Below are 16,198 nucleotides of genomic sequence, written 5' to 3'. Positions count from 1 at the left end.
ACCATTATGGACTAACGAGCTCCTTTAGCATTTCTGTCAGATATGTTTTCTCTCTATTTTCTCCTCTCACCTCCTCATATCCCACCCCTGCCAGCTGCTGATCACCATCTAGGAAAGTCCTGCTTCTCTCTTCTCTGGCACTTTTCAGACATTCCACAGAGAATGCCATCCTCGGTGATGACTGTGATGATCACTGCAAGATACCTCTGCACTACTGGCCTTTCGGCTTTGGGCAGGAAAATTTTAAGGGCCTATTTTGAAGGTTGAGACTACGTAGCTACCCAGTCTTATGTTCTTCTAAACACCTTAACAAAATTGCCACATCCTTCTAGAAGCTCCCGTTTCTGCTCCGTCATGGTCAAGATGCATGTTCATGTTGTCCACAATGGTTCTGTCTTTGCTACAGATGCCTATAACCTGAAGGAAGCACTTCAGTTTGTCATCTAAATATGTAAGCTGATCAGTTTCAGAGGCTGAAACTCCTTTGGTCTTTCCTGTTTGGATTCTTTTCAGTTTTATTCTTCAATGACTCATCTTAAACTGCATCTTAACTTGGAAGCCCCCTCATTTCTTTTAAGAGTAGATGGGAGCATAGATCTTTTTTTTTTTTTTTTTAAATAAAAATTCCTCCAGCAATTTTTCTCCTTTTTCACATTATATGAAACTTACCACCTTCCTCCCCAGATAGTTAAGTGGAAAATCACAATCGTGTAGTGAGAAACTCAATCAACAGTGGCTGCTATCTCTGTGAATATCTGGGACTGCTTATGAGCAGAGAGCTTTCTGGTAGGCTGGGCAAAGGCACTGGGCCCAGAAAGTGCACCTAATGTCCTCCTGCCTGTTTTACAATTTCCTTAAACTCTCCCCTGCCCTGGGCAGCTGGGTCTACATTGCTTGTAGAGAGAAGAAAACAGGAGTTTGGCAAAGTGAAACAGAACAAAATACAAGAGCACATCTTTAGACAGCTTCACAGGAAAAGGTGACTATAGATGGGGGTGGCGGGGAAGGTGGTGGGGGTGGATTTCCTATCTCCAAAATATTCCAAAATTTTTACTGAATTTGGGGGAGGGAGGGTTATTTTGAAGATTTTAATCTGACAAACATCTAAAATTACTGTACTCTAAAATTCACTATCATTTCACATTAATATCATCATATTTGGGGTTATGCTTAAAATTGAAGATCTCACTCAGATACCTTAAATTTTAAAAATTACCATCCTTTGGTAGAACTCAAACTCTTATAATCAGAGGCACTGCAGCATTTATTCAGCCCTGCTATGGTGAAAGAGCAAATTACCTTTTCTTTGGAGGGCTGGCCAAAAATCTTGATCAATTTACTAGTGGATCTTCATCTGCTGTGATTGGAGCAGCTCTTTCTTCTTAATTTTGTTCAGACCTACCAAAAAAAAAAAAAGAAAACAGGCAAAGCAATGAAACAATGGATAAAATGAATCAGAAATCTACAGTCTCATTAGTTGCCAGGGTCCCCAAATTATTATATGTGCTTTAAAATGTCAAAGTGTTAAAATTCGAGGCACTGTACCAGTTTAACAACAAACTCAATTTTTTTTACAATGAATTTAATTGGCTATATTTATACAATAAACTAAGAACAAATGACTGCTCAGTATGTACAGAGTCAGCCTCCTAGGGCTTAAAATCACTGTGTGTAATCTGCCACTAATGAGTTTTCACTTAATTTTTAAAATGGCTATTCAGGAAGCCTGCTCCTATGAAACCTGTCAGAATCACAGATTTAAACACACAAACACACAACACACTGAGTGAGAATATTATTTGGAGAGCTCTTTCTGTCCTTTATCATTCAGCAGTTTATAAAAGCAATTTATAATAGTATAGACAGGAAACAAAAGCTCAGTTAAACCATCTTTCTAAAAAGCACACACACATACACAAACCCACTCCCTTGTCTATGAATTTTTGTACTTGTGCATACATGCACATTTAAAATAGAATGTGGGTACTATTCAAATTAATTTGGGAGGGAGCACTGAGGTACAGAATCAAGGGACCGGAGATTAACAAGCCAGAGTTAGAAATTAAGCTGCTGTTCAAGGCTGACAGGCAGCAGGAGAGAAAGAACAGCAAATATGGGCAATGACACAACTATGGCACAGATGCTGTTCAAGTATAAAGCACAAGGCAGGCTGCTTTCGTATGAAAAGTTCACTAGCAATACACTTCTCTTCCTATAATCCTCACTGGCTATTCATCAAGGTCGGGAGGCAGGAATACTGCTTTCCTCAACTCATATTTATTATCATACATTCGAAGATGGCAAGCCAAATATTTCTAAGGTTTGAGGTGCTAATAAAGCTTCTGCCAAACTCAGTGGCTGAAATTCTATGCCATGTTTGAACATTTATTCAAAATTACCTTTATTGGCTTTTAAGTTGCTCCTGGATCATATCCCTCCCTTCTCCCTTTTTAAACAGTTTGTTTTATTCACTCATGGAATATTATTCAGCATTGTAATCATTCCTACAATCTTTATAAGCCAGCTGTTTCTCAGATTTATAATTGCATCCCACTCTCATACCTTTTAAAAATTTTTTCTCTGATTTCTATTTTAGTGTTTCTTTTCTGCCTTATTTCCAATAAAAGCCACTATCCTGTTTAACATGTCTGTCCTGAGCCAAAATTCATTTCTTTGCATTCTAAACAGCTATGCCAAATTTTACAGCTATGCCAAATCACTCCAAGGGAACCTACAAATTCCCAGGAAAGAAGCAGCCACTAGCCACCTCCCTGATGGTTATTTCTTCAAGGTAGACTGGAGATGCAGACAGAATAACACTGGCATCGTATGTGCTTGACCTTACTTCTCCAGGTCAAGCTAGTTTTCAATTTTTCATCTATATCTCCAAGTATTCAAGGAAGTCATCAGATCTTGAGTGCTGCAAAATTTCCCCCAAGATAGTGTTTGCCTTTAAAAGAATTCACCATTTACTGGCCTGAATACTGTAAAAATGCTTTAAGAGAAACCCTATTCTTGGAGAAAAATGGTAGTGGCAGGTACTAAAAATAAGCATTTAAAAATAGTAACTTTTCTCAGAATAGGGGTCAGAAATCTTTCTTCAATAGGAAAAAAGAAAAAAAAACTATCACATGTTTGTATATGTTCTTTCACTCTATCTTCACAATAACACCGTGTTCAAAAGAGCTGTTATTATGATCTCCATTTTACTACTGAGGAAACTAACTGAGAGGTCATAATTTGCTCAAGATTACCCAGCAAATAAATGGTTTGAAACTAGAACCAGAACGGAGGCCTTTGGTGCTATTTAGTTCCCTTTTCAGTACACCAAACTGTCTAAACAGCCGCTTTATTTTGTTTTGCAAAGAGAAAGAGAGATAATTTAAAAAGAGGACTGAAGAATATTTCTGAACAATAGAAACATAAAACTTGATAGCTTTTACTCATTCACTACCTATTATGTAACAAGCATTCAATAAATATAATTTTTAAAGCTTTTCTAAAAGTGACAGCCCATTACAGGTGGGAGAGGAGATGAAACAAGAAGAAAAGACATAATCTGAATGTTCTCCAAAGTCCTGAAAGGCACAGATTTACCTTCTTTTTCTTTTGGTTGGGGGGTGGGGGTGGAGATTGTAGATGATGCCTTTTGTCTAGAGTGGCTGTTGAGCCCATGGTGATTTTGTAAGCACCATATTTCCCAATGCCAAGTCATGTCCATACTATGGGACTCCAAACTCCTCTCGTTTTGGCCAAACCTGGACACATGATCCAAACTAAGACATTCAATTCATTCTCCTGAGAACTAGAAACTGGGATGAACAGGGTCTATTCTGGTTTATGCTGCAAGCTTCCCCATGTGCTCTCAGTGTCTAGGAAAAGACCAGTGAGCAAAGACTGATGTGTGAAGATGCTGCTCAGAGTAAACCAGCCCCAGGAGGCTCTGGAACCCCAGAGGACAAAAAAGGAACTGGTTTCTGCCCAAGGGGTTCCAGGACTTTCTTGTCCCATGTATAGTCTCCCAGAGGATCCAAGCACATCCTCTGTAGGGTTTTAAGAATCCCCTGGACCTGCAGGGTAAATGGCCCCCTAACCTGAGCTTAAATTCTTGGAATTGATTTCTGATAACTGCAACAAAAATAATCTTACAGAAAAGACAGTAATATTTTTGTACTACTAAATAAATAAATGGGCAGATATCCAGCAGAATTTTATATAAAAGAGGATCCTGAGGAATGCCCAAGGGTTCAGAAAGTCTCATTAACTTTAAATAGCAAAAAGCCCACACTGTTACATGGGCAGCACCTTATCAGTTTTAAAGAAAAGAACTCATTTTCTAGGAGTAACATTTCTATGTCCTTTTAAGACTGAGAGCCTTGTTGCAATTTAAGGCATAATCTGGATCACTTCTTGTTATATAATTGAGTCTATCAAAATTAAGCAAAACTGCACTAACCTTGATAGAGGAAAGGAAATACAGGCTACACTGAGTTGGTCCTGTTTTTAAGCATGATAGTACACACTTTCTTTTTATTTCTTAAATTTTCTTCACTTCCAGGCAAACTCTGGAGCTTTAGTGTAAGAATGTGCCCCAGGTGCTTGCAAAGAGGCTGTGAAAGAGAAGAGAAAGGGCTTCAAAGGGAGGCCCGACAAGAAGGACCACAAAGGTTCTGACTTGATTCTCCCTTCTAAGCTGGAGATGAGAGAAGGCCAACTCCTCACTCTCCACGTCTCAGGAGAGGGCTACCCCAGCGGGTTTATTTATTCAGTGAGAACGTGTAGAGCATGCGCCCTGTGCCCAGTGACGTGCCCCGAAAGCACAGGATCCAGGAGTGTATGAATCTGAGCTGCCTCCTAGGTTACACGTTCTTCTCTCCATTCTTCAACTCACTGCAAAGACCATGGGCCTAAAATAGTTTACTGTTTGGTCTGTTTGTTTAGTGATCTTACAGGAAAAGGGTGGGGAGGGATTTGTTGGTAATATTTAAAAAGTGGGGAAATCCACTTAAAATTCCATATTTCTACTTTCTCTTCCAAAAATGGGGCTACTAAGGCTAGCTCTCCTGCATGGGGCTGATGCTATGTCACGGGCTGCCTCTCATCACCAAGCATCTACCTCTCAAAGTACGCAGCTTGGCTACATGACTGATTTTCCTTCCAGCCTTGTCTTCTGTCAGAAGCCAAGCTTGTGACTCTGAGCCTTTGTTGCTTTCCTGTCTCCCAATTGAAAAACTATAAACCAAAATTTTTAAAGCTGGTTGTCAACTGTGGGCATATTCTCCAAAAGCATGATTTAAATGGGGTCCTTAGTTTACTCACTCGGAGAAGGCAATGGCACCCCACTCCAGTACTCTTGCCTGAAGAATCCCATGGACGGAGGAGCCTGGTGGGCTGCAGTCCATGGGGTCGCTAAGAGTCGGACGTGACTGAGTGACTTCACTTTCACCTTTCACTTTCCTGCATTGGAGAAGGCAATGGCAACCCACTCCAGTGTTCTTGCCTGGAGAATCCCAGGGATGGGGGAGCCTGGTGGGCTGCTGTCTATGGGGTCGCACAGAGTCAGACACGACTGAAGTGACTTAGCAGCAGCAGCAGCAGCAGTTTACTCACTGTCCTCCGACTCAAGCTCCACCTCACTTTCACCCTGACCAGTTTTCTCCCTGGCAAAACAAATTTAAGAATGAAACTCTACAGAGCTGACCATCTCATCCGCAGGTTCCTCATCCATGGATTCAACCATCTGATTCGACACTATGTTTACAATCTGCAGTTGAAATTGTGGATGCAGAACCAGTGGATACCATGGGACTGGATGGTCCACAGTGCAATCCTGGACCCAATCCGCCACAGACAACGTCAAGTTTCTGTAACTCCTGAGCCACAGGGACTGCACTAAGGGTCACTCCAGTGAACACCAAATTAGCCTGAAAACAGAACTGGTAAAGGAGGAGCTGAAGCCACTTGCTAGGAGGACTGCAGCACCTCTGCCTAGGTTTCCAGGATACATCTTAGGAAAGCTGTGGGCTTTCCTGACCCTCCATGAAACTTCTTATGTGGAGTCTTAACATTTTTAAAGGACCCTCTGTTTTCTGACAGCTTCTATCTATACACCCACATTCAGCCTCTCTCTTCCCCAAAGGGTTCAGCATAGTCATTCCTCACTCCCTTTGCCCTTTCAGGTCTCATGGCTCTTCCATCTCAAGTCCCAACTCTCCCAGACTTCTCTGAGTTATACTGGATTCTCTATCCTTTTAGCTCAGGCGTCAGCAGGCCATTTTTTCCATCAATGGTGACTACAGTACACTGTTTTACCAGAACCCTAAGAGAGAACCAAAAGTGTAATAGAATTCCCAGTGCCCCAATTTGTCTGTGAAAAATCCTCGGTCAAGTCAGTGGGTTTACAGGTTGATTTACAGAAGCACACGAAAACAGTAACAATAGTAGCAGCTGTCATGTACTAAGCGCTTACTATGTGCCCAGTACTATTAACACATTGTTAACTTCCCTGGTGGCTCAGATGGTAAAGAATCTGCCTGTAATGCGGGAGGACCTGGGTTCAGTCCCTGGGTTGGGAAGATTCCCCTGCGGAAGGAAATGGCTACCCACTCCAGTACTCTTGCCTGGAGAATTTCACGGACAGAGGAGCCTGGCAGGCAAAGAACTGGACATGACTGAGTGAGTAACACTTATGTGTGTCATCTAACTTGATCCTCCCAGGTCTATGATGTTGGAACGTTTACGCTACTCCTTTAACAGAGAGAAAACTGAGGCTTGTGAGGAGAGGCCAATAAGGGGCAGACCTGAGGCAGGTGCATCCCTGAGGTGGGCTTGTATCATTCCTTCCCACCTCTATTCTTTCACACCTGCTCTTTCCGCCACCTTGCATTCCTTTCTTCTTACCTTTCAAGAAACTCATCTCCCTAAGGGGGTTTCTTAGAGGCAAGATCTGCAACATTTCAATCTTGTTTCCTCAGGGCTGTTAATAAATGCCTGCTGAATAGAACTGGGTTAAACGGAACCACAAGCCCTGACAATTATCCTTCCACTGAAAGTAACACGGACCTGGGAGGGATGTTCTTCTCTTGCTAAGAACTTGCCATCAGGCCTGAGCAAAAAGTAGCTCTTCTGACATTAACCTCACTCTTCCCGGACAAATTCACCATAGAGCTGAGGAAGTTCCGGGAAGGAGGGAGGACGCGTAAATTACAGCCCAATACTCCTGTTATCCTCTTCCGAGAGGAATAAAAAGTCTGTGAAGTCAAATGGAAGGATGCAAGCCTGGGGGGACAGAGACAGTTTCTCCTCTAATATTCTGCCAGAGAAACATTAATCTCCTATTACCAAACTGGGGTTCCAGAATTCTAAACTTCATATAAACTCAGTCAAGTCATTCTTTGCTACTTGAGGTGGTCCTTTAGGAAAGATAAATGAACAGCTAGCAACTATTTAGTTCTGGGGTCATACATATTAACATTATCAATAATAATAACTTTCATTGAGTGTTTACTCTGGGCTAGACCCAGTGCTAAGTATCTGACAGGCCCAGTCTTATTTGATTTTCACTGCAGTCCTATGGACAATATTAATAAGGAAGGAAATAGGAATTTAAAATAGTTAGATGGCTTGTCCAAGGTCACTACAAAATGGCTTACAATAAAGGCCGTGGCTAATGGGACGAAAGTGTAATTTTTATGAACAATGCTTGCAGGCTTTTTAAGTTCTATCCTTCCTCTTGAACTAATGCTACCTAAAGGCAGGCTGAATAGTCTACTACAAATCTCTCTTTAAAAGATCCAGAAAAAAAAATCCCTCCTCTTCTATTAAGCCCCTCTAATTATTATCTATGATAGATTGCCAGTGGTCACCTATACTTACATTCTCCCCCTCCTGAGCACACAGTTAGACTAACTTTCCCAATACGCACTGTAGTAAGGTATAACCATATGACCGAGTCCTAAAGCGTGAACAGAATGTTGGATGCCACTTTTAGGCTTGGCCCATAGAAACCTCCTTTTCTTAATCCTCAATCTCTCATACCCTCTGCTGGTCAAATGGAGAGGGTTCCAAGCACCAAGAAGTGAGCAAAGCCACAAAATCTCACCCGTGAGTGCCTGGGAAAGTGAGAGCCTCCTTGCCAACACACACAGAGCTGTGGCTTGAGTGAGAAATAAACATGGACCGTGTTAAACTACTGAGTTCTTGGGCAGTGACAGCAGTCAACCTACACTAATACAGTATTATTGTTACTGCGTCATCAGCATTTTCCTTGCCAATGGCACAGCTATAATTTATTTAAAGTACACTAAGTAATGGGCTTTCTTGGTGGCTCAGGTGGTAAAGAATATGCCTGCAATGCAGGAGACCCAGGTTTGATTCCGGGGTGGGGAAGATCCCCTGAAGAAGGGAATGGCTACCCACTCTAGTACTTTGGCCTGGAGAATTCCATGGACAGAGGAGCCTGGCAGACTATAGTCCACAGGGTCGCAAAGAGTCAGATACAACTGAGCAATGACCACTTTCACACATTAAGTAATGGGTAATACATGCCTATTTTATTCATTTCTCATTATGACATAAGTATTATATGCATGTTACAGGTAACAAAATCAAGGGTCAGAGATCAATAATCATTTCCTCTGAACAATTACAGCATTTACAATCTGAAAGATTTATTAAGTAATTAATTATAGATTGCCTTATTATACACCTTGTATTAATAGGTTACGTAATTTTCACTCCTGTACTTAGTTGGTTTTTCTTGTACTTATAACTTATTTTTCTCATCTGGATAGAAAACTGCTAACAGGAAGGTGAGATCTTACATCTCTAAATTCTGTATCACTTCATACTTTGTATAAATATTTAAGTTAATTAATAGATATATAGTCTTTAAATTATCTCTCTATATAATGTATGTGAAAGTGAAAAAGTGCAGGTGTTAGTTGTGTCTGATTCTTTGAGACTCATGGACTGTAGCTTGCGAGACTCCCCTATCCATGCTCCAGGCAAGAATACTGGAGTGGATATATATTTTATATATATATATGAAGTTTTATATATATTTATATATATAGTATTTCAGGCCACTGCCTCTTAAACGTACTTGACCGAGAAAACTGGCCACAGCCTCTTAAATGTACCTGACCGAGAAAAAAGGCTTATATGCTCTGAAGAGTTACCTAGCACGCTGCTTATTTCAGACCCATCACTTAATGAGTATCATGAATGCAGTTTTTCCATACTGTAATTCCATATGTGACTGTACATACATAGCATAGTGGCTGGCATATATTCAATGGTCAAGAAATGATTGTTCCCTTCTCTTCCAACAGCTACTTTAAGTAGGGTCATATGCTGCTTGAAGGAAAAAAGAAAAAAAGAAAAATGCCAGTAAATAGAGGCTGATTTTAATTACAAAGGATATTTTCCTATCTGGGAGGAAGACTGTCTAAAATGCCAGGAGCTATAGTCAAATGGAGACCAAATGCCAGTTACATGAGTATCCCATTTGTAAATATCTGTGCAGGAGCAGGACCTCTATGCAAGCCGAGGAGCAAGGCTCACTCCTTCACCAAAGGTGAGCTCAGAATGGTGCCCTGGGACCCACCTTCTATTTGCTCAATCACAGTGAAGTCCCCATGTCGGGCTCCCTAGAGCCACGGTATGGTTAGCTGTAGCCAAACACTAAGCTGTCCTCCTACAGCTCCCAGAGGTCTTTTTCTGTTTGTTTTTTTTTTTACATTTTGTTAGAAAACAACACACTGGCATCTGAGGAAGATTTCTTCCTTCTGAGGCTTCCCACCTTCACTCACCCATAGGAGTCCATTTCCAAAAAATCTTATTAACATCATACAGACACAGACTTTCTTATGGTGACCTCTCACATTAACCACATACAGTAAAATTCTGTACCACAATCTTTACATTAGTTAATTAATGTGAAGAGTTCAACTGTTGTTCATTTAAATATCCTGTTCCAAAAAGTCTCTCTTCTTTAAAGAGTTCTTTCAGGATCAAATGGAATACAGATGTGGGTCACTTACTTTATTTGGTACAATTAAAGTATATATTTGGGCTTCTTACTCTTGCTCAGTAATCAACTGTAATATTTACTTTGTCAATGGAATTGGCTTTTCCCGGGTTAATTTTCCCTTTAACTTCACAGTATCGTCCTTAACAGTAGGCAATAAGGTTAATGCTATAATCAGCTATTAGGTTGGCACATGTGACTTTAGCTGCTGTTCAAATATAGCAACACAGAGTATAGAACATCCAAGCTAGAAAAACACAGGTTTGAAAATTCGTGAATCGAACTCTGGATAACAAGTTGTTTTATTTTTTTCGATTTTTTTTGTCTGACTCTGTGACCCCATGCACTATACAGTTCATGGAATTCTCCAGGCCAGAATACTGGAGTGGGTAGCCTTTCCTTTTTCCAGGGGATCTTCCCAATCTAGGGATCAAACTCAGGTCTCTCGCATTGCAGGCGGATTCTTTACCAGATGAGCCACAAGGGAAGCCCACAAGTTGTTTTAAAAATGAATATTTCTTTAAGACGTTTAACATATATATTCTTTTTAAAATAAAATTATTTTTAAAATACTGAAAAACAGAAAGAAAAACACCAATACAGTATATTAACACATTTATATGGAATTTAGAAAGATGGTAACGATGACCCTATATGCGAGTCAGCAAAAGAGACACAGATATAAAGAACAGACTTTTGGACTCTGGGAGAAGGCGAGGGTGGGATGATTTAAGTGAACAGCATTGAAACATGTATATTACCGTATGTGAAACAGATCACCAGTCCAGGTTTGACGTACGAAACAGGGCACTCAAAGCCGGTGCAATGGGACAACCCAGAGGGGTGGGATGGGGAGGGAGGTGGGAGGCGGGGTTCGGGATGGGGGACACATGTACCCCCTGGCTGACTCATGTCAGTGTATGGCAAAAACCACAATATTGTAATTAGTCTCCAATTTAAATAAATTAACAACAACAACAAAAAAGAAACCATAAAAGTTATAAGCACAAAAAAATAAAAAATACTGATGAAAAAAAAACAGTCTCAAAAGATCATATATATGTAACATTCCCAAAATGACAAAATTATAGAGTTGAAGAACAGATTAGTGGTTGCTAGGAGTTAGTGATTGTGAGGATAACAGGAGTGACTGTGACTGTAAAGAAGTAGAACAGGGGAGATTTCTGCAGTGATGGGACAGTTTTATACCTTGATCACTACAGTGGTTACATGCTTCTGCATGGGATAAACGGGCACAGAACTATACCCATACTTTATATACCAATGTCAATTTCCTGGCTTTGCTACCATACTATAGTTAGATAAGATGTAATCAATGGGAGAAATTGGGTGGAGAGCAACCAGGACCTCTCTGTACTATCTTCACAGTTTCCTGTGAATCTTGAATTATTTCAAAATTACAAATTAAAACAGACAAGAAAAGTAGCTAGAGCTTCCTTGGTGGTTCAGCAATAAAGAATCCGCCTGCCAATGCAGGGGACATGGGTTTGATCCCCGATCCAGGAAGATTCCCCCATACTGCTAAGCCCGTGAGCCACAACTATCAAGGCTGTGCTCTACAGCCAGGAGCCACGACTACTGAAGCCCAAAGCCCTAGAGTCCGTGGTCCGCAACAAGAGAAGCCCTCCCAGTGAGAAGTCTGTGCACTGCAGCAAGAGTAGCCCCCGCTCACCCCAACTGAAGACAAGTCCTCATAGCAAGGAAGACCCAGCACAGTGAAAACATAAATAAAGTTCTTTTTTAAAAAAGTTAAATGTTGGCATTAAATATATTTCATAGAGCAATTTATTCATCTTAAAAGATTAAATAATGCCCAAGCCTATGCAAATATATTTCATCATTTAATTTTTCATTCTATATACAAATGAACTACTGATTATCTTGACAAAACCTAGGAGAGAGTGACAATAGAGTAGGTTTTAGAATTGATGTTGCTGTCAGGATGCTTATTGTTCAGGTCAATGTCAGTAACATGAACCATGCTGACAGCCAACATCCAGATATCTTACAAAGGGCTAGTAGTATACAATATATAAAAAATAAGGACATGTGTTTAAAGACTTATTTTAAAAATCTGTAAGATCCTGCCACAAAAAAAAAGAGAGCGCGCCATCAAATACAACACTTCAAATATAACTTATTAACCTATTCTGTGATTTCTGTATGATAATCAAGATCCTATTGAGCGTATGATTATATGTAATTTGCAAAATGTATTCTTAGACATATGTGATTACCAAATATGAGATTTATTTTTTATGTACACAAGGCAATCATTTCTATAATTCAAACATCTCTCTGGCTAAATTAATATAAATTGCTGCAATATGCCAATAATAAATAAGAGACAAAAAGAATTACAGAAAGTGGGAGATGCAAATTAAACGAAGCCACTGTCAGTTATTTTCACTAGGGCTTTAGACAGGGATCTTTTTATCAATGATTCAAATGTAACATTCTGGGACTACATCAAAAACATGACTCCCTGATTCCCTGTATCTCACACCTAAGCTGGCTCAACACTGGTTCATCATGACTCGGAATCTAATGAGAGGTTGGCAGCACTTCATAAATACCTTCCTGTTCGCTCCTTCCTACAGTGATGCAATTTGACCTACATTTCCAGTGCCCATTGAAACTTCGTAGGAGGGGAAAGAGGAGAGTTTTTCATTTCTCCTACCCTCTGATTAACTAGGACAGCAAATGCCACTCAAGGGACTGCTACTGGGCAGAAACAAAGGGGGAAAAAAGTCATGTCGGTAGGAAATTCCACAAGATAACATTTAGAAATACTTCATTCTCTGATTCTGCAAACAAACTGTCATGGCTTCACAAGACAACAGCAAGGAAGTTGCTCCACTTTCCACTCTAATCAGCCTAGGACACTATAGGCTGTTTTATTTACTTCAGGGTCCCAGCATGATGAAAATTAAACTTGAACCATAGATTCATCTTTGCAACAGTCTTTTTTTAAAAAAGAAACTATTAATTGTAGAGTGACTTTAAATTTACAGAGAAGTTGTAAAGACTAAACAGAGAATCCCTATATAACCCCCACAGCCCGTTTCCCCATTGTTCATCTCTTACTGTCACATTTGTCACAACAAATGAATCAATATTGGCACATTATTATTAACTGAAGTCCATATTTCATTCAGATCTCCTTAGTTCTTGCCTAATGCCCTTTACCTGCTCCAAGATCCCATCCATATCACATTACATTTAGTTGTCCCATTTCCTGTACTCCTCTAGACTGTGACAGTTTCTCAGACATTCCTTTTCTGATTACCTTGACAAAAGTTTTGAGGAGTATCGGTGAAGTACTTTGGAGAAAGAGTTGAATTGCTTGTCCAGTGTTTTTCTCATGATTATAAAGAGATTATTGAATTGGGGGCGGCAGACCACGAAGCTGAAGTGCAACCCCTCATTACTTCACATCAAGTGTTCATTTGTCACTGGTTGTTTTAACTTGATCATTTGGCAGATGTAGTATCTGTCAGGCTTCTCTACTGTAAGGGTTCTTCCCTCCTTTTCCATACTGTATTCTGGGGAAGGAAGTCACTGTGCAAAGCCCACATTTAAGGGATGGGCAGTTATGCTTCACTTCCTTTCTGGAGATTATTGACAAAAATTGTTTGAACTCTTCCACATCGAAAATTTACTCTCTCACTTGCTTATTATTCAGTCATTTATTTGTATCAGTATGGACTTAGGGGTATGTGTTTTATATTATTATTTTGCTATGTTACTTATTATTTATATATTTTACTAGAATGTAGTATATGTATATTGTATATCATATTTATTTTATGTCTTGAGTTATAATTTAAAACTATTATTTAGTTCAATCATCCCAGCTGTGACCACCAGGAGCCCTTTTAGGCTCCTGTGTCCCTTTGACATACCGCATCAATGTGTATTATGCATCTGTGTGGGTTTTTTGTTACTTCTTGCTTTCTGGCATGAAAATATGCTCCAGGCTCATCTTGCTTATTACCTTCCCCACCTGTAGAATTAAGTTATGTCTGGTTCCTTTTATTGGAAAATGGTATTAGAAATTAAGATCTGAGAATTGGGGCTTATCAAAGTCTATTCAAGTTTGATGCTTTTAAATTTCTACATGAACTACTTGTACAGTAAATCAACACAATTATCTCATTAAATATTAATACCTTCATTTTGCAGCATAACATGCTAAATCATGAGGAGGATGCTTAGTAATCAAACTGCCTTCTGTCAGGCCAAACTTTCAGGTTCGATATGACAATAAATGACTTATTCTAATGAAGTTCCTGGGGGGTGGGAGAAGTGGAGAAAGAAAGAGAATAGAGTTGTTTGTTTTCCATGGTTGGGGGCAGGGAACCAAAATCTAGAATTAAATGTGGCATGCTTTCTGTTCTATGCAAGGTCTCCTCCTTTATGCCCTTATTACCATTAAATGCTACTTTCTTTATGTGAGCTCTTAATTATCTGAGTTAACACAAATATCAGATCTAGCTATGAAATCCATCGATGATGACCTATGACAGCAGCTACACCTTCCTATTTACGGTCTGAATAATGTTACACTTAGTTTATCTTTGTTGAGACTAATCAGTGGAACACAAGGACAGAGCCAGAACTCTGTAGTGGGGACGCCTAGTGGGAAGCAAACAGATTTCCATTGAAAACTGAACGAGGCAAACTGGAGTTAATCCCATGCAACACACACAGAAAAATTCTTCACCTCTGACTCCAACCATCAGTCTGTGTAAACAGACTATGTGAATAAAATCTTTGGTGACCTCACTCCCCCTCCTCCTCTTTTTTAAATAGAAAATAGATTGGTACCAGGACCTTATACTGATTTTTCTCTGTCATTGTTTTCTCACTCTATCTGATTAAGATTTATATTCAGTAAACATTTCTTGAGCCTCTTCTGTACACTACACAGCCCAATATGCCTAGTGCTTCCAATTAATCCAATGGATTAAAAAAAAAAAATTAAGAGCTCTGTTCCCACTATTCCCTCTCAGCTGAGCTGCTGAAGCTGTTGAAAAATAAGTCAGGCCTTGACAATACTGAAGGTACAAAATGGTTTGGAGGGCACATGGCTTAGCATCTACTTCTGCAGTTGTCTGATAACATCTTAGAAAAGATCATAACTTCCCATCTGTAAAACAGATATAATCAAACCTACTTCTCAAGGAGAATGCATGGGAAGCACAGCCCAAGCTCACACAATGGATTCTGTAAGAACTGGCTCGTGTTCACACTTCACGTTTCATCATACTCACATCTGAGAAACACAGTAGGCCTGCCCAACTGAAGTATTCCATTACCTTTTTTCATTGCCAATTTTACTATCTTTGTAAACCCTAAAATCGTGATCTTAAAAAAAAAGTCAATTCCCTATTCCCCAGTTAACCTGTCTTTGATAAATAAACAATGCCCATTCATTCAAGAGGCATGGACCAGAATGACAGGAAATATTAACAACAATAACAGCTAACATTTCCTGAAAGCTTATTTTGTGCCAGATACTATGTAGATGTAGCACAACAGGCCTATGAAATAGTTATTTTAACTGTCCCTAATTCCAAAAAGTCAGATACCACTTAGCAACAGAACAAAAATTTCCAAATGAGAAACTGAGGCTAGAGAGGTGAAGGAACTCGTGTGTGGGTGCCATGCATCTGGGCTAGGCAACCTACTCTTACAAAAAAAACAGCATAACAAACAACAACAGTATGATATCAAACAACTGCACATAAACGTCTGTCCCTTACCTTTTTCAAACACTGTTGCACTGGGCACTACAGTGGAATGAAAGAATCAGCTAAAATGTATCTTTGCTACAGAGATCCAAAGTGAGAGGGCTTGGAACACTTCTGCCCTCAAAAGGACTCCAAACTGAGACTTCCTGCTTCCAAAATGTGGTTAATAAGGAAAACCCAGTGAAGTCTCCCTACAGCATTTTAAACCCAGTGAAGTCTCCCTACAGCATTTTACAGAAAGCCGCTCCCCGGCCAGCTTGCAAGGCTGTTCACTCTTCAGCCCCAGAGACGGCCTCAGAGTGTTCACGCTGCAGGCCTGCTTCTGTATCTAGCTAGCTTCTTTGGGGCTCAGTTCAGAAGTCACCACCTCTTCATCCAAATGGAGCTAATC

General features: G+C 39.9%; 1 protein-coding gene across 1 annotated transcript in view; it reads right to left on the bottom strand.

Annotated features, from left to right (window-relative positions):
- The window catches only part of ATXN7 (ataxin 7), a 142,865-nt gene that overhangs the window by 108,392 nt on the left and 18,275 nt on the right, over positions 1–16,198 (bottom strand). Inside the window, exon 2 of the mRNA XM_040246571.1 lies at positions 1,300–1,398. The gene's annotated coding sequence lies outside the window, so the exon portion shown is untranslated. The remainder of the gene's footprint in view (positions 1–1,299; positions 1,399–16,198) is intronic.

This window comes from Oryx dammah, unplaced genomic scaffold (assembly GCF_014754425.2).
Source record: "Oryx dammah isolate SB20612 unplaced genomic scaffold, SCBI_Odam_1.1 HiC_scaffold_9, whole genome shotgun sequence".
Taxonomy (NCBI): Eukaryota; Metazoa; Chordata; class Mammalia; order Artiodactyla; family Bovidae; genus Oryx; species Oryx dammah.
This window is presented reverse-complemented; position numbering and strand designations above follow the sequence as displayed.